We start from the raw sequence: 23,009 nt of genomic DNA, 5'->3' as shown, positions 1-23,009 counted from the left end.
AGTACTTGGCTGGGGTCGATAGGTGACTGATTTAATAAAATTATGAGTCATTCTAGGTGTCCTATTCTTCGTCCCAGTAGCATGCTGGTGGATTTGGGGAAATGTCAGGGGAAGCACATGGAAGGGGCTGACAAATGTCTATAAAGTCTTGAGGGATGGAAGGTTCATTGTGAAAGGGAAATGGGGGATACCAGGTCTCATCTAAGGACATCCTCTTGCCATTCCCCAAGTCTCCTACACCCAGGTGTTCCTCCCTCAAATATCCACCCCCAGAGTCGGGATCCAAAAGCGATGGCCTTTCCCTGGGCACCTGAGAAGAGAATACTGGGGCAAAAGTAGTGAGGACACGGTCAGGTTCCTCACAGTGCAAGCCAAGTGCCAGGCAAACACGCCTCTCATAATTTGTGTAAAGATGGTATTTGCATTACAATAACTGCACCACAGAATATGGTGATCAGAATTACTATCCACATTACACTGTACTATGAACAGAGCTGTGACAACACAGACTCAAAACTGCTCTTGCAGCTAAGTGGCATACGCACCACCCATGTTTACTCCACAAACATGGGAAAACCTGCACAACAAAAACAGGAAACATTGGACCCTACCCCTGCTTCTACCCACAAAGCTCCCTTAATGTTTTCAAATCAGTGACCCGCAGAGCAGTGGGGTAGGACGGAACCTTAATGTTACTGGTCAATCGCAAGAGGAATTCTAAGGGGAAAGAATGTATTTCAACGGGCATGTTTAAGAAGCATAAAGGATCCCTATTGGCAAAGCTAGTTCATTTATTTACACCAGGAAAAATGATTTGATTCCAAGTAGGCAGCACAATCTCAGAGCCCTGCTTGCAATCCTTACGTAGGGAGTGAAATGGCAGGGCACATAATAAAAGCTGCAGTTTTGCCCTCCCTTCCTCAACACAGCCTAGGCAAAATTTAAAAAGAGCCTTACTGAGGTTTCTTACAGTGCCTCATTGAAGAAAACCATATATTTGTTGTTTAACTGGATAGCTGACATATTCAGAAGCACAACAGATTTAGTGCCTTCTTCTGGAGCTATGGGCCCCTCTTCTACACTTCACTTTTATCAGTTAAATAAGATGTTTGGGCATACGAAAAGCAATAAAGGCAGAACACAGGATTATACTGAAAACCCCTCAACAGCGGAGCATAGATAGAAAGAAACAGAATGTGCCTTTTCCTAGACTGTTACTATAGATTCCCCATCATGTAGCAAACCCATTTCCTTCACTGTACTGTACTCTACAGCTGAAATGACTATTGCTTATTTATTCTTTACGCCTATGGAATGTACTCTTGTGCCCTTCCCCCAATTCTTTCCTCAGCTCGGGTGCTAGCCTCCTAGTTGACCAGGTTCTGTAAAAGGTGAGGGATTGACCAGGTAAACGCTCACTGGGATATTTGCATAACCACAGTATTTTCCAAACAAAATATATTTAAAGCCTCTCCATGATATTATGGGCAGTTTAAGAGATTATCATGAAAACATGTGTACAGAATTATTATGCAGTGCCTAATAGACTGTTTGCATCATACCCTATCCTAATATTGTTGGATAGAATAATAGAAGTACTCAGTGAAAATAGTTTTTGTATAGCAGAGTTACCATATAATTTAAGGTCTATGCCCTCTGGAATTCTGAAAACTTTGAAAGGATGCAAACTGTGAAAAGCATTTTAGACGTTTGAATATCAATTGCCCTAATAGTATTTATGAGCAATGCCAGGCATATTCCTTACAGCACATCAGAGCACAAGCAGAGCCCAACTGCTTATCATTAGTTTGGGCTATTTGGTGTCACTATAAGCCGAAACTATTGCACTGGAGTAAAGACAGGGAGGAATGACATATGAGGAGGGGCACAGAGTCTGCCCTAAACACCTCCTCATGGGAACTCTTTGAGCTAGCTTTAATCAAGACTTACCATCAGGCTTTGCATTCAAGGTGCCTGCCAGTGTTTGATCAAAGTAGTCTTCTGAGAGTTAATGACTGAATTGGAGTTGTAAACACGCTGCTGGTGTCATAAACATGTCTTACCAAGCCTGCCTTTCATAAGCACTCGGCGTGTCCGTCACTGAACTCCTGGTAAAAACAAGCATTGGCAAAGCCAACATTTTTGGCTTGTGCATAAGTTTTAAACTTTTGCCAGGCACTGCAGTTAAATTCCCCAGGTACCCGCGCAATTTTGTGCCAACCAACAACAATGGGTAGCTAATACCACTACGGTGGTGACTGGCAAGTGCATTTCCCATGCCTACACAAAAGCCCAAACTGTTGGCATTGCCAATGCTCGTTAGTAATGGATTCGTCTTCAATCATGCATTGGAGAAGAGTATTGAAGGAGTTACATGAATCATCCGAAACTCACTTATAAAGCAGCTTAAAGTACCTTTAATTCATTTACCTTAATTCATGTAATATAGGTTCACAAGTCATCTGCATACGGTGGGCATCGCAAAATTAGCATCAACCTGTGCAGCCGCATGCCAGCAAACAAAAAAACTCATCAGCAAATATCGCATCAGTAAAAGTGAAGCTACAGGACAAGGAGATAATGATACAAATCTCCAATCCAGACATCCAAACTAAATATGTTGCAGACAATGATTTTACTAAATAACTAAGTAATTTGCTACCAAAATGACTGTAGGAAATTGGACCATGGACTTCAACCACTCTACGCAACTAGTTACATGGATACATGAAATGCTGTGTCCACTAAAAGCCCAGCACAGCAACCACCTGAACCCGTAAAATATAAGGAAGAGCCTCAACTTCTCATTGAAACAGCATTTGCTCACCATCAACATTAATTGTACGTTAACCTTAAGGGACGGTGAGTAAGGGAGACAGCCGCTAACCATGAGGGCAACATTAACCAATTAAGGAGGTTTGGGTACAAAAATAAAACAAAGTCCAGGTAGTGTTCCCATGACATGCAGGAGGGTTGCCGAGGTTTGCCGTGCAGAGCCTGCCGACGCAGGTTCGAATCCCGGCAGGGCCAAACTCAGCCTTACATCCTTCCGAGGTCAATAAATGAGCACCACACACCGTGGATAATACGCAGCACGCAGATGCCTGAGGGTTTGTAGCGCTATATAAATACAAAAAAAATAATAAAAATATACTAACTAAATACAAAAATAAATAAACAAAAGTGTTGTGGGGGGGACGCAGCACACACTTGGATACACCAGTGAACATGCAATACCTTACGTACCTCTTCTCAATGTGTTGCAATCACTTTAAAAGAATTTGCTATAAAAAAACATTTTTAAAAAAAAATCATAAAAGGTGGCACCTCCTTGGGTTTGAGTCTTTACACATCCAGTCACCCACTCCCGACATCTTTATACATAAGGCCGAATGTATGCATGTGTATATGTAATGCACACCGTTGAACCCACTGCTACCAAATTTTACATGGATTCCTCTCATGTCTGGGGCAAGATTGTAGTCCATGTTTGGATGTAAAAAATTCACTCCGTAGACACCCTTATTTACTGATGCTCACCCCGATTCACTACATTAGGTATTAATGATCGATATGTTGGTTATTCCTTTGAAAATTACTACTGTATACAGTTCGAAAGTGTTTATTAAAGCATTTTTAAAACAGAATAAAAAACATTTTCGTTTTTTTTCTCATCACACCACTCCAAATATGGGAAATGGCAAGGTTACAGTTTACTTAAGTTCATTCACGAGAAGCTGGCACAATCAATCAATCTTTCTTGGACATTTTCTCAAATGTGCTGAAGCCATTAAGGGACTGAAACATGGCGCACAAAAAATGAACATCACTTGGAAAAGCTCCATCTGCGAAAACCAATATCAAGAGCTTCTGAAACACAAACATCAGCACGACTTGCCGCCCAGAGGACAAGAGCAACTTTCTCCAGGGCAAATGAGATTCCAGAGCCAACTGAAGCAAGACTTGCCGACATGAGGACAAGAGCAACATCCTCCAGGGAAGATGAGACACCAGAGCAAACTGAAGCAAGACTTGCTGACAAGAGGAATACAGCAACATCCTCGAGGGCACATGAGACACCACTATCATGACACAGGCAATGCTGTGTACCCCAGCTAGTTGAGAATAAAGAGATGGGATCATCTACTGCAATTATCACAGGAGAGACCTAAAAGGGAAGTCACTTGGGAACAGTCAAAGAGCATGTCCTGGAAGGCTCTCATAGTCCCCCCACAGGACCAACAGGTAATCACAGACCGTTTCACTAGCATATATAAGGTGTTTAGTGGGACTACAGAGGGCGGCATTATGTAAACGCTGGACCAGATGCCGGCCCATAACTCATGTGGAATGGCTTTCCCCGCAGACGTCCATCCAGGCTTCCAAGAGGACTTGTTCATCCCCTTAGCATCTTTCTACCTTCTGTACATCTTAGATGCCCGAGTACCCAACATCAAGGTCAGCTATTCAACTCAGGGACTTAAAACCATGCCCCGCCTACAAGGAAGGGACTAACAGACATCCCCAATACATGTGCACAAAGTATTCTCCACTCCGAATGCCAGACCTATGCGTCAGTTTCTCGTCATCCCTCATCGCCAGGCTTTGATAGACCCCATCTATAGGTCACAGTTCCACCCTAAGTGGACCGATAGACCAGATTCCTGCTACTCGGTACCCAGCCACTAGGATAGCAACCCAAACTCACTCTCCTTGGTTCCTGTGGAATTTGTGGTACCCCCATTCAGAGCACAGCAGGTGTCTAATGTGTATCAGCTTGAAATATATGCATTCTCTATACACAGTGTTTTACCAATTATGCCCGAAATGTTGCATTTAAAACACTAGACGGAATGTATATATTATGTAGACAGTACCCAATGAATTTGTAATTATTTAATGTGTCTGACTAATATGAAGTAATACTAGTCAGGCCTTGTATTCTTGGGTATTAGACTATGCACATAACAAAACAGGATTATGCCCTCTGTTTTTGATTGTGTGTACTATTCACAGATTTGTTCTCACATACTGTCTGAGCACTTCCCTTTTCTTTCTTTACTAAAAACACACGAATCTACATTTATAGCCAGATAAAAAAGGCAGATGTAGCTACATCTCTGTATGGATGGTTTTCTCCCAGTGACACAAACTTAAATGATGTCTCACTGGGCTCTCTCTTTTTTGAAGGCTTGAATAATTATTGCAAGAATTAATTGCAATTACATTTTTGAGGACAGGACAAACCTCTTGTGTAGACCTATGCGTCAGGTCAGAAGATCCGTTTTTCCCTTATGAGATTGACTCATGGTCCAAATGCCTGTTTCGTTCCAACAGTCATCTTATTGCGAAGCATCCTACTCAAATATCCTTATTCTTCGATACAGGTATAGCAGGGAAGTCTGGGAAATAGACCACCCAGGTCACAAGGACCTTGACGATGGCCGCCCTTGTAGCTGGCTCCGGCTCAAGAGTTGAACCACATCCATTGTTCCTGCAAAGAAACCTCATTGGGATCAGTGCCACCAGGACTGCTTCAAGCTGGATCCAGGCAAGTTGCTCCTCTAAATGGGTGGCCTTCAGCCAGTACTGTGCCGGTTTAATTCTGAATGCAAATTCACATGTATCAGAAAATAACATTATCAAAACGGTCAAAAGAAGTTTTACAAATTAGCCAACACGTGTTTCGAGCAGTGCTCTTCCTCAGGAATATAAAATCGGATGACTAATATCAACATATGAATTCCAAACATCCATTGCATGCAGATGCTTTTCACAAAAACATTTGATCCCAACATCAAACAGACAAGAGAGCATGCCCCTGCATGAGCCAATTTATTTATGGGTGAATTTGAATCAACCTATGCATTAGCACCCAGCTCTGGCACTTCAGAAAAGCAGGTTCTGCTTTGGGAAAGGTTTATTGATGATACTTTTGTAATCTGGACTGCCAACATCGATGATTTACAAAATGTCACCAATTACTTGAACACCAGTCAGTTGCAAATAGAACTTACATGCACTTACAGTCGAACTACAATCACATTTTTGGATCTCGGGATTAGCATAGTCAATAATAATATAGTTACTAAAACCTACCGGAAAGATACAGAGGTGAACTCTGTTCTACATGCGCGAAGTGGACATAAAAAGAGTGTCATTAAGAGCATTCTGAAGGGAGAAATGCTGAGGGCAAAACACAATTGCAGCAATAGCACAGATTTTGCTGATAGGTTTAAGAGCCTCCCTCTGGAATGGCCTCCCGCCCCCCTCAGACTTGAGCCGGATCTCCTTAAGTTCCGGGAACTTCTCAAGACTTTTCTCTTCTCCTCCTTCCTTCTCCCCCTCCTGTGCTGATCGCCCTCTGCCACCGAGACTCGTGCCTGGCCCCATATGAGTCTCACCTGGGCCCGGCCCTCCTCGACTAGCCTCCCCCAGCATCACTAGCAGCACTTGTTTGAGCACTCTTCCTGGACTAGCCAGGGTCTGGTCCACTGCACTGGTCCTCCCTCTCCCACTTCCCCCCCGGCACTTGCCCTGTGGCTCCCCTTGCACATCCACCCTGGGCTCCTACTCCTGCACTTAACCTCCTCACACCCCATCCTTCCAAGTCCATTCCCTCCATTTCCACCCTCCCCTGCACTTCTTTGTACTTGCAGCATGTCAAGAAATTCACAAGGTCTAATACGACTGTTACTGCTGTTTTTTCCCCCCCTTGACACCCACAAACCCCTATTTTGTGTTGTGGCGCCTGGAAACACGTGTGCAAAGGCGCCTTGCAAATGTCCAATAAATACATTAAATTAATAAAGATATTGAAATCCGTTTACTTATTGAAACTCTACTGAGAGGCACACTTCGAAACTGAATGTTTGTTTTTTGCATTAACTTTCTTGATGTACGTGAGGGAAGCATCGACACGATTTCAGTGCAACTCCAGGTCATTTGTTATCCCGGGCGATTAGCGCAGGTTCGTAGTTTTATTCCCACAGTATTTAAATCTAGAAGCCTTGATCTGTGCTTCCACTGTACTGAACTCGGCTACCTAGTCAACTCTCCCGACTAAAGCAGTATGCTCCTTCTTTGGACTGGAGGCCCACCCTTTGCAACCCTCAGTTGGGGTGACAGAGCTATAGGGCTTCCGCAAAGCGATGCAGTGTTAGTGTTTTTAATGCACACTTTCTGATACAGGTATGTCATGTGTTGCACAGATGATGTAGCAGTCACCGTCGTTCATATACTCAGGTTTATCAACCTCAGAGAGAGAAAAGGCAGAGTCTGCCTTCCCAGGATTTGGAAATGCTATTTGGCATAACAAATAATTCTCTGCAACTAGTACTTAACACACTAAGCTATCTTCGGAACCAACAAGGCACCTACCCATATCAGCATGCATTCCAACTTTGCATGGGATCCTTAAAGGCTGCAGAGAATGGCGAAAATGCTACAAAGGTTGGGCCATAGTGGGCACAGAAACGTTGCCGGTCCGATAGCACAGCGGGTACAGCGCTCGCTTTGACATCTGTGCAGAGCCTGCTGACGCAGGTTCGAATCCCTACAGGTCCAAACTCAGCCTTTCATCCTTCCGAGGTCGATAAATGAACACCACACACAGCGGGTAACAATAAGCAGCGCTCAGATTACTGAGGGTTCGTAGCGCTATATAAATGCTAAATTATTATTATTATTGATGGCCATAGGCACAATCGTGCAGGGTGGCAGTCAAGGGTGCATCACAGGAGGGGTTTGGAGCAGCTGCATTCTATAGTACATTCTGTGCTCACAATGGAAAGCGCGGTTGGCACATCCGAGTCAGCAGTGGGCAGAGCACCCAGTCTGTCAAGACTCCTAGAGATTCAATTCCCCCGCCCCCCCCACTGTCTCATTCATTGGTTTCCAGTTTTCAATGCTTCACAGCCCTTTGGGCCGGAACGAGGGCGCAGCAGTTCTCGCCATCTGAATGAGATGCAATGCAGCAAAGTTAAATTGCCCAAAGCTACCATGTAACCTGTGAGCAGGCTTTTGCAGGAGTGCTCTCCTTTTCAAATGTTCAGTTCATCACATATATTGAAATCTGGAAGTATGCAATGTTACATCGAATTGGTCAACTTCTGAAATCTTAATTCACAGATTTTACCTTCCTTGCATTTGACAATCCAATTTCTTTAATAACACATTCTTAACCCACCAATGTTACTTCATTGCCTTTTGGAGTTCTCCATTCTCTGGTGTGGCCATTTCTCCTCTTAAAGTGACATATGCTTACTTTAACCCACATGTTTCTGTGATAACCTTTTATATTTCGTCAGGTTCACTTATGATAATGATTTGTTATGTTAATCTATAACCCTTGCGCCCAAGTGATGTACATAGAACATATTTACATACCTCATCGTCATCCCAACCAAAGTTGTTACGCATTTATCGACCTCGGAAGGACGAAAGGCTGAGTTGGCCTTGCCAGGATTAGAACCTGCAGACCACACGGATTGCAGCAGCAAGAGCTCAGCCTGCTGAGCTATCTTACCGACTTCTATGAGCCACAGTTATTTCATAGAAACGTTAAACAAATAATTTGTTTAACATTTGACGAGTGGGTAGATTCCCCCAGGATGGGTCTCTGAAAGACAACAAAAACAGACGAATTATATGTTGCCTATTGACCCTGGGGGGGGGGGGGAGAGGAGAGAGAGATGAGAGAGAGGAGAGAGAGGAGAGAGAGGAGAGAGAGGAGAGAGAGGAGAGAGAGGAGAGAGAGGAGAGAGAGGAGAGAGAGGAGAGAAGAGAGAGAAGAGAGAGAAGAGAGAGGAGAAGAGAGAAGAGAGAGAGAGAGAGAGAGAGACAAGCATTGGCGAGTGTAGTGCCCATGGAGAGACAAAAACCACCTCAAAAAATTCCTTCATAGCGGAGGGGTTGTACAAACATCCTTAGCTCAGCAACCAGATCCATTAGACACTACTTGGAAACAGGAAAGTAGCACCAACATGATTCTTTGCCTTTAAGTAAAACAAGCATTGCCAATGCCCAATGTTTTGGCTATTGTGTAGGCATTCGCCAGGCACTGCCATAGTGGCAATAACTGCCCAGTAATGGCAGCTGCTTCAAAATGGTGCCTGTATCTGGGCATATAAAAGCAGCGCCTGGGGAATGCCTACATAATTCATGGCTTTGCCAGTGCTCGTTTTAGCAGGGCTTGAGTGGAGAAGATGCATACTGCTTATAAATCAAGTGGCTGAAGGCGTACCAAGACCGTTTTATTACACCAATAGCGTATTTACAACTCCAATTAAGCCATGAATCCCCAGAAAACTGCTTTGAAATTATACTGGCATACATATCTAGCGCAAGAGGTGATGTTACTGCTTGATAACAGCCAGTTGCCTTTCCTTGGAATAGGAGCAACAGTGACTGTGTGCTGAGTGTGTTTTACACCTCATACATAGAACGCTTCTTGTAATACAGAACTATCCCCATTCCTCCACCCATCGGCTTCCAGAAACATGTACACCACTTCTGAACCATCTCTGTATCCTTAACATTCTCCAACCTAGACTTCTGGCTCTCACTTGGCTTTACTTGCTTCCATCATCTATACATATGCTTGGGACTCTGGTATCCCCAGGCCTTTGGCAGCCTGCTGAGCATTGGCCAGGCACATCTTGAGCCCCTCATGCACCCGACCCTTGCAAATATAGGTTTATATGTTACTATACTTTCAAGTTCTACTCTTCCACACTGCAACATCATTCTTTTTAGTTTTGGCTATTAGGTGGCACTTGAAGTGCTAACTTTAAGCCAAACCTATTGTCATTAAAATAAGAACTTTAACACAGGAGCTTTAGGGGCTTCGAATGAAGGTCTCTATGTTTTTCAATGCTGATGACATATGAGGATGGATTTGTGTTGTTTGGCTAGGTGACCCACCCATTTAACAGCCATCTCCAAGTCAAATCACTGCTTCGTTGGCAGTGCAGCACAGATGGCCCTGTAGCAATCCATTTTTACAGAGATTACTGAGCCCACAGCGGCGGTGAGATCTGCAAGAAGCTCACAGCAGCGACGGAATCTGCAAGATCAATCATGCTTGTTGCGTGCCCAGGTAAAGTGAGCGGACAGAGCATTGTGCGGTAACCTGACACTCCCGTCTACTCAAACCTCCACCCCTTCCTCTACCCCATCCACCCACCCTACCAACTCTCTATCCCCACCCCACTCTACCAATTCCCTCTACCCTCACCCACCCACCCATACCCCACTCGCTCTACCCTCACCCACTGACCCCTGTGCTCTCTACTCAATGCCAGCCAATCCTACCCCGCAGTCTACCCCATCCACCAGCCGTAGTCCTTTCTCTATCCCCACCCACCCTACATCCTCTCTCTACTGCCACACATCCTAACTTCTCTTTCTCTATTCATCCCTACCACCTCACTTTACCCCACCACATACCCTACCCCCTCTCTCTAGCACCATGTATTCCACCATCCACCCTACCCCTCTATTCCCCTGCCCACCCATATAACCCCCTCTCCCCAGCCCGCTCATCCTTCCTCGCTTTATTTCTTACCCTCTCACTGTTTCTCACTCATATTTCCTCTTGCTCATCATTGATGACACCCTCTTCAATTGTTTATTTGCACTCTCCTTCTTGCACCCTGATGCCTATAAATGCAAAATGCAAAGAACAGCAGTAAATGCCAAAAATGCGTACTAGTTTTGGCTATTAGGTGGCACTGAAAGCGCTTCCTTTAAGCCAAAACTGTTGCCATTAAAATAAGAGCTTTAACATAAGAGCTTCAAAAAGGGGTTTTGAGTGAGGGTCTCTAATGCTTTTCAATGCAGATTGACATATGAGGATGAATTTGTGTTATACGGCTATGTGTCCCACCATTTTAACGCCCATATCCAAGTCAAATCTATATGATTTTCCTCCCATTCCCACCCATCTTCCCTTAAGCCATACCCCTTTTTGCACCTTTTACCATAATGACGTTCTGACGCCTCCCAGAACCGATATTAGCTCAAAGTAATCAGGGTTAGCTGAAAATATTACAGGACACGCGAATTTGCGTAGAACGTTTAAAATCTACCCTACTGGTAGGACAGTCTGCTTGTGAGCAGTCAATTTGATTTGTGAAGATTACTGAAGAGCACATGGCCTGAAACAGCATTGTAAGACGAGGACCTTTGTGCATAGATTCTAATGCATTGTGCTGATTTAAGCAAAGCATGGCGTGGTACCTGGAGCATGCCCCATGTACCTTTGCCAAGGAGACACAGTTGACGCTTGTCTGGGACTCCACTTGTGTGAGCTCTGTCCATGAGAGTGTTAGCCCAACGTTGTCCAGAGATTTCACACAACACAACCATGAGCGAGACTAGTAGCGTTGGGGCAGCAGCCAGTAACGCGATGCATGTCGAGCCCCCAGCTGGAGTCAGGACATTGATGCCAACTGCAACTCAGCCTTTTCGCTCCTACTCTCCTAACACCTTCCCTTGAAGGAGCTGCACTGAGGTAGGTGACTCTACTTTGTTAACCTCCTTACTCAAACTCTCCCTTTTAATCCCTCATTGAAAGAGCACACACATCTCGCTGTCCACAGTTCAGTCAGCGATCTCCTATTTACCATGGCAATGGCAAGTAGTTGGTAAGTGCCACACAGTTGTTTTTTCGGTGCTTGGAATTTTGTTATACACAGTTGAAAAACAGAACTGCACATTCCTAGAAAAGAGTAAAGGAATACACCAGGAGTGGACGTGCAGGCCGTACCAGACATGGAACAATTTAATGAGCTTGGGTGGATTTTCCTGTAGTACCACTTGGTCGTAGCAGTTTATCAGATAATCCACAAGTACCGTTTGATGCCCAGAGGCGCCCTCTGCTGTGGGAACAGCACAGGGAAGCTCAGCGCTATTGGCGAGCAAGCTGGGGGTTGCCATGGCATTGTAATTTACGGTGACTTCGCTCATTTTTGGCAGCTCAGTGCCACGCCAGTGGAGCATCTGGAGACGCTGGCGGCTGGCTTCCAGGAATTTTCCACTACAACCGTACCGTAAACTCTACTAGCAGTCTAGTGTTTTCCCAAGATGGCTGCCACTCCATATCAACGCTGCAGGACCATGGCACTGTGCGTTGTAACCATCGCATGTCTGCCGGGCTAGACGCTGTCTTTATCGTGAGTACTCTGCACCTTTCCTACACCCTATGCTTCTGTCCGCCTCCTTATTACCCTTTGCTCTGTCCTTCTGCCTGTCTCCTCGCTGCTTCCTGTGTGCCACCAGAGCCTTGCGCTAATCCTGTCCTCCTCCCGTCTGCTGGCGCCCCGCTTTCTTGGGATCCTTCTGCTACTTCCACTCCAAGGGAGACCCGGTGCACTTTGGAGACCGCACCGCAGATCTACTACAGTTGAGCAGCTGGGAGCACAACTGGGGAGGTACTGGATTTTTCCCCTCAAGGGCTGTCTCCTGAGCCCACACCGCTGAGGTTGTTACCCAACAAGGCACGGTGGCCTCTGACGGAGATAGACCCCATCTCTTCTCCGGAAGAAGAACAGCCCGGAACACAAAGGATAAGAAAAGGAAGGATCGGACACATAAAACATCACAAGAACCAACAGGTGAGGATTCTGATGGTGCACAACCAATCTTGAGACTGAGCCCCTGTTGAATTACCAGTGACTTCACAAACAGTTCCGGCGCACTGCTTTTATTGTAAGATTATGGTTAGCCTTCCAATTTCATTGAAAACAAGGTCCATTTAGCATGTGCACCGTATTGCTATTTGTATTTGTTTTATTTGTAGCGCGTGCCAGGCCCAGAGGCATCCGGGCGCGAAGAACTTGGTAGGCATATTTACATAGAATACACAGCATATACAAAATAAAGCACAGAACATAAATTTACAGTATAATACAGAGGTTATCACCGTGAGCAATAAACATAGGAGCATAGTTTAGGCTACGCAAAGTTTAGAGGAAAAACTCAAGGTGATACTACAGGCAGAAGGCTACATTAGATTTGAGCAACAAGCCAAGATTTGGTTTTCATTTTGAATGAATTGAATGAAGGCTCAGTCCTGATAGTGGAAGGAAAAGTGTTCCAAAGCTTGGCCAGAACAGGGAAGCTCACGTCCCCGGCTTTTTGGAGTTTAAATCTAGGCAAGGATAAACTGTGTATCTGGGCAGTTCTTTGGGGTCGAGAGGAAGTGTGGAGGGAGAGGCGGTTGGAAAGGTAGAGGGGGGTCTTTTTCGTCAAGCAATTGTGAGTAAGAGCCAATGTTTTCAGCGCAATTCTCTGTTTGACAGGGAGCCAATGCAGGATAGTCCTAATGTCGGAGATGTGTTGGTTTCGTGGAATATTTAATGCCGCTCTAATGGCGTTGTTCTGGGTAATTTGCAATTTGTTGAGGTTGGCCTGGCTGGTCCCCAGATAAAGGGCACTGCAGTAATCAATCTTAGACATAATGAGTGTTCTAGCTAAAGTGATGCTATTCGGGATGGTCAGAAAAGGTCTTCAGGCCGCAATGAGTTTGCAGGTATATGCGGATGCTGATTTGATGGGATTAGTTTGTCTTGTCAGGGACAGGGTGGAGTCAAGATAGATGGCCAAGGTTTTAGTATCCTTGGACACTTTAATGACATTACCATCAATGATGAAGGACTGATACAGGTGATCTAATTTATTAAGCCGTTGAGGAGCCCAAGATGAGAAGCTCCGTCTTATCATTGAGACAAAGTTTGTGTTGGGCCATCCAAGCCTGGATTACCAAATATACTTCATTCAATGCCTTAGTGTCCGCAATGTGATCACCTGTGATGGGGATGAGTATCTGGGTGTCATCCGCATAATTAGCATTAGAGACACCCAGATAATCAATAACATCAAAGAGTGGTTTGGTGAACACATTGTAAAGTGTGGGTGACACACACAAGCCTTGAGGGACCCCACATTGGATAGCGGCTGGGTCAGCAGCTGCTGAAGGGGAGAAGATGCTGAAGGGGAGAAGATGCTGAAGGGGAGAAGACTCGTGTGTCTGTTGCTGAGAAAGGATCTGATCCATGCAGTGGGTGAATCGGAGAAGTAAGCGGCAGAGCGGAGGTGCTGGCACAGGATTTTGTGATTGACCAGATCGAAGGCCGCAGACAGGTCTAGGAGTAATAGCAAAGCTAATTTCCCATTATCTTTCAGGACTTCGATTTGCATTTTCAAATCTATCAGAGCCGTTTCAGTTCCATGCCTGGGATGGAAGCCGGATTGTCTTAGTCCAATGAGGTTATTAAGTTCCAAATAGTCTTGAATCTGCAGGTAGGCCCCACAATCAAGTAGCAGAGGGATCACCAAAGCATCCTTGAGATTGTCAGGAACGATACCGGTTTTAAAGGAGGAGTTGAGAAAGGCCGTTATGAAAGGGGCGAGGTCATGAGCAGATTCCTTGATGATAAATGCAGGGCAGGAATCACCTTGTCAGTTGAACGGTTTAATTCTATTGATGATGACTTCCACTTCGGCAATGGTGAGTGGAGAGAAGGCAAACAGTTTGATCTTAGGTGATGCTAAGGGAAGAGTTGTGATTGGAGTGTGCTGACGATTACCCAGCTTCAATCAATTTGTTGATCTTTAATTTTGGGTTGGAGGGAAGCGATTTTATTCAGTAGGGCTGTCTGGATATTAGTACACCATTTGCGGTCTTTGATACAAGTGTCAGGCGGTGTGGCAGGAGATTCAAGTTACTTTAAGATCTTGAATAGTTCTCTGGTATTCAAGTCTGCTTGCAAGATATGGGTATTAAAAGATTATTTTTTAGCAAGGTAAATGGCTTCTTTATAGTTAAGGGTGGCCAGGATAAGGCCATCCTTATGAACATCTGACTGATGGCTTCTCCAACGGTTTTCAGCGCAGTGTTTAACTTTGCGGAGCATTCTTAACTGCGGTGTAAACCAAGAGTTATGGTGCGCATGCGATTTAGGCTTTCTCAGTTTAATGGGGGCAATGGAGTTTAAAGCTGAGAGCATCGCTTGATTGTAGGTGTCTGCAAGGATTGCAGGATCAGAGCAGGAGTATGTGAGCTTGTTAAGGGAGGGGAGTAAAAGAGGGAGTCCTTTCTCTCTAGTTATGTCCCTTTGGTTTCTGGTAGGGAGGGCAGGCGCCGTTGTAGGTAGAGGGCATAAGGCTGCTTCAATCGTAAAGGTAATGATATGGTGGTCCGACCAAAGGCAAGGTGTATTAGATAGCACCTTAGCGTTGCAATTGGCATCAGCAAGCCAGTCAAGTGCCCTACCTTTAATGTGTGTAGGTTCTAGGATGTGTTGCATGAATCCAAGGTCGGTTAGAGTATTCGCAAGGTCAATGGTGGTAGGGTCATTAAGGTAATGGAATCCCAGATTAAGGTCTCCAAGGAGAATGATTTGCGAGTTAGTATTAGTTTTATCTAGTAATAAGGTAGATATGTCATCTGCAAAGGAGGAAGCTGGGCCAGGTGGTCTGTAGATCAGGTGTAGGGTGGCAGTTTGGTTGGGCGTTCGAGGTAGCTTGACTGGGATTAGTTCCGCAGACTCCAAGTTGACATTGGGTACAGCTCTTAGGCCAAGTGAATTTTTGTGGATGAAGGCAACTCCATCCCCTCTAGATTAAGCACTGTTCCAATCGCATCGCATAATACTGTAATCTGGAGGTATGGCAAGAGATAATTTGGGACCAGATGCTGCATGTAACCATGTCTCAGATATAGCAATAAAGTTAAGCTTTTGGGTCATGATAAGGTCAGCAATGTCAAGTGCATGGGCAGTGACGGATCAGGCATTGATAAGTGTGCATTTGATCGGAGTAGCTTTGACTGCTATTTCTGCAGTTATAGGGTTATTACAGGCGAGGGGCTTACGTATGTCAGGGGGCTGTGACTGGGTGAGGGGAGTTTGGGCAAGGTGCGGGCAAAAGAGTTGGAACGCCCATTCACATGACAGAACCTGTATCCTAGTCTCTTATTTCTGATGTGGATGGCACAAGGTTGATTCGGTGTGGGTTTGATTGCAAAGAGTTCTAGCCAAAGAGCAGGGGCATTAAGGTACTGGTTAGTGGCGGCATCGTTGTGATTGTACTCATTAGCCACTGGATGGAGGCAGCCCATGGTGTAGCAGAGTGGGCGCAGTAACTCATAGTGAGCAGGGTATGCAGGTGCTACCGTAGATGAGGGATGGCAGGAGAGGTGGATGGGGGTATAAGGGTGAGCAGCCTGACCAAGATGGACGGGAGTGAGAGCAGAAGATGGACACAAGTTAATAAGATGCGAAGGGGCATGATACGACTTGTTCTTATAAGTGCGACTGGCGAACCAGAGGACAGAACATACATCAGGGTCACAACTTGATGGTACTAGTGCTAGAGCAAGTTGCCGACAGCTGTACAACTTATTAGGTATCAACGACAGGCACAATGGACACAATCTGGCTAAATGCAGTGTCTAATACTAGCAGCAGGGACAGGCACAATGGACACCAACAGGCTAAATGCAGTGTCTAATATTAGCAGCAAGGACAGGCACAATTGACACAATCAGTATAAATACAGAGTCCATACTAAATGCAATATCAGGCACATAAAGGCTAATACGAGGTCAGGTGCTGGTTGTAGTATCACGGGAGCTATGGCTCCATACTGTGTCAGATGTCAAAGAGCAGTGGCAAGGCACAAAGGCAAAATGCAGTGTCTATTACTAACCGTCATGAGGATACAATGTCAAGGCTAGAGACAAAGATTGTGCTAAATGTCGTGGCTATAGTGGAATAGTGCACCGGGCTCAGATACGGGCAACTAAAAGCATTGTCAATGGTGCGGTGGGAGTGAGGCAATCACAGTAGCGACAGTGCAGAATGTGCTAAGCTAGGCGTGTCAACAGGGCTCAGTGCAAGCTGAGTAAAGGGGCATAATGAGGCAGATGCCGGCATTCATAGACTGGTAGGCTTGGCTGCACGAGAGGATGCGTTACAATGCAGATAAACATTACTGGTAAATGCGCTTTATAATATAGTGAGATATTACATATCAACAACAAAACCAGATGATTGCAAGCAATTGACCAACGTCAGTGATAAGCAAAGGCACCCACGAGGTGCACCACATGAGGGGGTCTTAGGTGGGAAAGTTAGGATCTGGGGAGGTGTGGGCAAGCTGCAGGGTTAGGGCAGGCTTACCGGCATGTGGGCAGAGTCCTCTATTGTCCAGGCCTCGACGCCTCCGGACAGGCTCCAGACAGGAAAGATCCTTTGGATGAGGGCCGGCATTCACCTGCCGGCGCCTGATTGGCCTTCTGTAGATGCTGTTGGCCAATAGGGGCTCTCATGGAGGTCATGTGGTCGCCTTCTTGGCAAAGAGGAGGTCGGCGGCCATGTTGAAGCAGGAACACCTTGTGTGTTCAAATGGCGGAACAGAAAAAAAAACGCTTGAAATGCGCTTTTTACCTCTATTTCTCCAAAAAGAATTAATTTACACAGCTCATGTGCAATTATGGGGATAGGTGGAGCGCTTTTCAGTGGATGGGATTTTCGTGCCCAAGGGGGCTGAGAATAGGCAGGGTGTCTGACCTTAAGTTGGATGCAATCTGCTGGAGGGCTAGCCCACTGCTCCTGCAGTGTTGAGGGCTCCTGCATTAGGCACCAAACTATGAAGCGCTAGACAACATTGTGCATAAAGGGGCAGGGCTCAAGCAGTAGAAGATGGCAGTGCACTGTGCATATAGGAGCACAAGCTTTACTTAACGAGAATTTGCAAGGGAAAACACAAGGCAGGCAAGGGGACGTTTGCAAGCCTTACAGGATCCAGTACAGAAATGCTCATTTGCTCACGCACAGCACGAGCACTGATGCAGTTTCTGCTGATTTTAAATGGTGGATTGTTCAAGAAGCAATGCAGAGGAGGGGCACGTAAAGACTCTTCTGAAATGTCCTCCAGCCCCACTCCCACCGCCAAATGGGTGGACGGGAACTGTTGATTTTAGCAGGCTGCGGTATTCCACCCAAATGTCTGCTGGGATCCATTGAATAACTAGGTATGTAGGTCCAGATAGCACAGCACTAGTGCTGCTTGAATTGCCCGCTGCAAATTCAATGGCTGCATTTTAAACACTTGACCTGCATGTTTTGAGTGGCTGGTTACCAACATTTTTTTTATTTATTTGCATTTATCAAGCGCGCTTGCAGCCCATGAGGCATCGAGGCGCTGTTACAGATGATAAGCAGACTTGAGTTACAGGGGGTGCCCAATGGGCTCATGGTTACACAGTAACGAACAAATATGCAGGGAATTGCTCAAACCAATTTGTGATAGATATCCTCTTTAGACAAAGAGTCTAGTTTTGGTAGCCTTGCGGAAAGCTAGGTGTGATTCAATCAGTCTTAGGTGAGGTGGCAGTGTGTTCCAGTGCGTGGCTGCTTGGGTGGGGAAGCTGGAACCTCCAGCGCGCACCTTTCGTGAGGTAGGTGCGACAATCGTGTTGGCATAGCGTGATCTTAGGGGTCTGGTGGCCGTGTGCCTGATGATTCTGTCGATCAGGTAGGGCGGGGCGAGCTCGTGGAGGCATTTATGGGTGAGGGCAAGCTTTTTAAAGACAATTCTCTCTTTGACAGGGAGCCAGTGGGCTTGCCTTCTGGTTTCAGAGATGTGGTCTCTTCTGGCGGTACCTGTGGCTGCCCTGAGCGCTTTGTTTTGGGCTAGCTGCAATTTGGCCACGTTTTTGCTGGAGGTCCCAGCGAGAAGGGCATTGCAATAGTCTAGCCTTGACCCGATAATTGCCCTGGCAATGGTGAGGCAATTGTGGCGGGCCAGGAAGGGCCTAGCAGCGTTGAGGATTTTAGAGTAATAGGCTGAAGAGGTGGCAATAGCATTGACCTGTCTGTCCATGGAAAGGTCGGAGTCAAGGTAGACTCCGAGGGTCTTAACATGGTTTGAGACCTTGATAGGAATGTTATCGATGGTGAAGGAGGAGTACTGGTCTCCAAGGTTGCCCAATGTGAAAGGTGATCCTATGAGGAGGAGTTCTGTTTTTTCACTATTGAGGCAGAGCCAGTTCTCTGCCATCCTGGATTGGATGGTGGAGTAGATAGTGGTGAGGGTGTTAGTGTCTACTAGGTAGTCGCCCGAGAGTGGGATGAGTACCTGTGTGTCATACGCGTAATTGATGTAGGGTATGCCAAGGGAATCCAAGATGCTGAACAGGGGCCTTGTGAAAAGGTTGTAAAGCGTAGGTGCTATACAGGACCCCTGGGGAACACCGCAGGTGAGGAGGCTCGGGGTGGCGGATGCAGACTCCGAAAAGACTTTCATGGCCCTTTCTTGGAGGAAGGAGGTGATCCATTGACAGGCTTTCGGGGAGAAGTTGGCTTGGGTGGCTAGATGGTGGCACAAGGTGTTGTGGTCCACAAGATCAAAGGCAGCGGATAGATCAAGGAGCAGTAGGAGAGCAGGTTTGCCTGCATCTCTAAGATCGTCCATTTGATTCTTAAGGTCTAGGAGGGCCGTTTCAGTGCGGTGCCGTGGGCGGAATCCAGATTGCTGCAGGCCTAGGAGCCGGTTATCCTCCAAGAACCTCTGGACTTGCAGGTAAGCTGCTTTGTCCAACATTTTGAGCAGGAAGGGTACAGTGGTAATAGATCTGTAATTAACAGGTACTGTGGGGTCAAGCAAGGGTTTTTTACGTTAAACAGCACAGCAACAGAGAGTGGGCAGTTCAGTGTCCACATACATTTTTTTTTAAATGACGGTTTAAAAAGTAGCATTTTCTAGCATACTTTTTTAAAAAATTGGGTAAAAAGCCAAACAGTTTGCAATTTGTGCTGGGGGGCCAGGGGGTTGGCATGGTATTTTTTTACTGGACATCTATAATAGATGTCCAGTAAAAAAATAAAAACATCCCTGTCCCCCATCCACCTGTCAAAATAAGCTCATGGACCAACACAAACACACACACAAACAGACAGTAAGCACTCCATCATTCACACGAGAACCCATCACCATACGCACACTCATAACACAAGCATACACACACCCATACTCATATTTGAATTAAAAATTCATGAACATAAAACTTACCTCTGGCCGGTCCTGAAGTTTCCGTCCCAGCGCTCGAGCTCCTGCATCATGAACAGGAATCGGGAAGCAAGAGCTTCCTCGTTCCTGCACATGCTTGCAGGGGCCAGAGTGTGGTTGCTGAAAGGCCCAGCTCCAGTCTACTCTGTCTGTATGTGGGAAGAGGCATAGGAGCACCCATTCACACATACAGACATGCAGTTCCCCAGCCAGCATTCTTAAAGAACTATGCAAGACTGGTGAAGCAAAACACCCCGTCTGGCATGGCTCACTGAGCATGTGCCGCTAGGGAACAGAACTGTCAAAGGGAAACAGAGTTTCCCCTTTGACAGTTTAGCCAGCCCAGTAGCCTCCCTCAGGAAGAAAAAGCAGCTGAGGGAGTGCTCAATGTTTCACTGGGCTGGATCCTCCGTAATGGGCGAGGGGGGCCACTGGGTCGACGCCCCCTCACCCATTGCAAACAAGCCACCACTCCACCGGGCTCCCCCCTGCCCTGATTTTTCTTTCCTCCCTTTTGAAAAAAAAATTATGTTTTCTTCCATTTCAGGCTGGGGTCTCGTGCCCCCACCCCCGGGGAAAATGAGGCGGGAGCTTCCCATAGTTTGAATACCCCTGCCTTAAGAGCTAAAGCAAGTATGCTTTGTCGTGAATTCCCATAAGAAATCATTGTAGGCCCTGCCCGCTCCTGCAGTTAAACGTCCTTCCACACTAAAACACTTTGCGCTTCTACTTAATATAATTCTCTTCCGATGCACCTACACATACATTCCAATGTACCTACATGTTCTTTAATCATCTTACAATATGTGTTTGCTGTTTAATAAATATGTCTGCTTGCGGGCTTTGCATTTCGATGGTTGTGTGGGTAAATGCAGCATAGGAACTTAAAGACGAACAGCGCATCCATAGTTTGTTATGTTGCTAATAAGCGTTGCATATAGATAACTCGCATGGAGATGTTGGGGGGTAGGGGAGAGGGGTCGAATGGCAAATATTGTTTTGCCAAGGGCCCGCCCTCTTTATGTACTACAGTGAACATAGAAAGCAGTACAGGATTAACTGATAAGATCTGAAGTCATCTGTTGACAACCTCTAGGCAGCCGGGTCAGCGCCTTAGCAACCTTCCACATACAATATTGATTTTTTATATACAATGTGAACTGAATTCTTTGCATCAGGCAATACATTGGGTGCCAAGGGCACGTGTCCCATTTGCCCCCCTCAAACGAAGAGGTCGCTGCTACACAAGACCCCGTACATAACGTTAATTTTGTGGTCCATGGATTTGAGTAATGGAAGGTGCATCCTGGGAGTCGTAGGCTTAGTTAACTCCACTTGAATCAGTTGGACCGTCACCCATGCACTCAGTTGCAGTAACCAGCCAAACGCGATTCTAGGGCTGGCAAAGTGTTGATCCTCGTGATAGAAGTCTCATTTGGACCTCCAAACTAAGGGTTATGTCTTTGTGCAATTTTCCAATTTCCCAGGACACATAAAGCCCCGTGCTTGACATGTCTGAGCCAGTGACTCCGACTAGCCGCGCCGGGACGGAATCACGTTATACTTCTGAAGCAGGCCTCCTCTGGGCAAATGCTTTCTGCAGAGCCGTCTTTAAAGCCGCAAGGAGAACGTGTGCTCGAATATTGCACTGCCCCCAGGGACTATTCCCGAATCCATACCATATGTGCGGAATCCCGTGTGCTTCCAGAGTCAAGGGGGACTCGAGAGGCTGTCAAAGCACAAAGAGGGGGGGGGGCGGAAAGGAGAGGACCTGGGGGTCACAGAGGAATGGTTACTCGCCGACAAGCTGAGTAATGAATACCTACCTGGCTGACAACATCTGTGAGAAAATGAGCATTAATCCCGCAACACTGAGGACGAATTCCAGTTGCACACTATATTAAAGTGACCCGCAGTGTATTTTGTAACAAAAACATACACCATCTGTAATCGCCGGAACATTACCGTTCTCCACCAATCGAGTCGTCCCGCCCTCCCCATTAGAACGGTGGTTTCACATTTCCCCTATAGAAGTGGCGTTTTTAAATGTAATGGAGTACTTGGGTGGGTTTTCTTGCGGCACCACTGCTGTTAGTGCTCCTGGCGGCTGCGAAACACCGGGGTCACCCGGGTAACCGTTATATTCTGTGCCCGTCCTGTCACACGCGCACACACACGACCAGCAGCACCCGCATTCCGCCTGCGTGGTGGTCCTCACCTGACTGAGCAGCTCTCGGGCAGATTCCCCACAGCCAGGTGTAGTTTGAAGCCGGCGTCTCCTGGTCCTGTCCCACCAGCCCCTGCCTTCTCCCGGCTGCTCTCCAGACTCGCCTGTCCCCTTCTGCCGACTCAGCGCTCCTCGGCACTTCCTGCAGCAGCGGTCGCCTGGACTTTGCTGAACTTTTCTTCTGTTCAGAGCCCCCGCCTCCCTCCTCACTCACACTGGTTTCCAACGCAGACTGTTTCCCGGTATCCTCACCCGTGTGATGCAGACTGGGGAGGGCACGCTTCTTCCCACCCCCTGGTGCAGACCGACGGCGCTTATCCCCGCTGCTGCCAGGGGTAGAGAAACCTCTGCAACCCTCTTCGGGGCTGTGTGGGAGGTGCTGCATTTCCAGCCGGGAACTTTGGGAATAGAGATTGTTTGTTGACTGTAAATCCCCCTTCTTCTGCCCGACCAGTCTGATTGTGTTTATTCTGACAAAAACTAAAAGTCACTATACGTTGCGGATACAACCAGCAGCAAAGTATGTGTATGTACATGCATTTTGACGATTTGTAAACATTGCAAGGGCACACAGGGCCAGTAATTAAACTTGACTTGATCGTGTCCTGTCACAGCATTCCCATGTGTGACATTTCCACATGGTTTAGCTAACAGCGCTGCTGCATGAATGCTACAAATTAAAGTTCAGACTGCAAAGTGCGTTTGA

General features: G+C 46.4%; 1 protein-coding gene across 3 annotated transcripts in view; it reads right to left on the bottom strand.

Moving 5' to 3' along the window:
• LOC138527994 (phosphatidylinositol 3,4,5-trisphosphate 3-phosphatase TPTE2-like) overlaps positions 1–22,663 on the bottom strand; it is a 421,324-nt gene extending 398,661 nt beyond the window's left edge. The window contains exons 1-2 of one of the 3 annotated variants that reach the window (XM_069639416.1): positions 22,295–22,663; positions 17,187–17,398 (exon numbers count right to left, since the gene is read on the bottom strand). The gene's annotated coding sequence lies outside the window, so the exon portion shown is untranslated. The remainder of the gene's footprint in view (positions 1–17,186; positions 17,399–22,294) is intronic. The other 2 variants (XM_069639415.1, XM_069639417.1) reach the window with 2 other exon arrangements.
• Between the last annotated feature and the right edge of the window lie 346 nt (positions 22,664–23,009).

Source organism: Ambystoma mexicanum, chromosome 7q (assembly GCF_040938575.1).
Source record: "Ambystoma mexicanum isolate Mex_15411 chromosome 7q, UKY_AmexF1_1, whole genome shotgun sequence".
Lineage (NCBI taxonomy): Eukaryota > Metazoa > Chordata > Amphibia > Caudata > Ambystomatidae > Ambystoma > Ambystoma mexicanum.
This window is presented reverse-complemented; position numbering and strand designations above follow the sequence as displayed.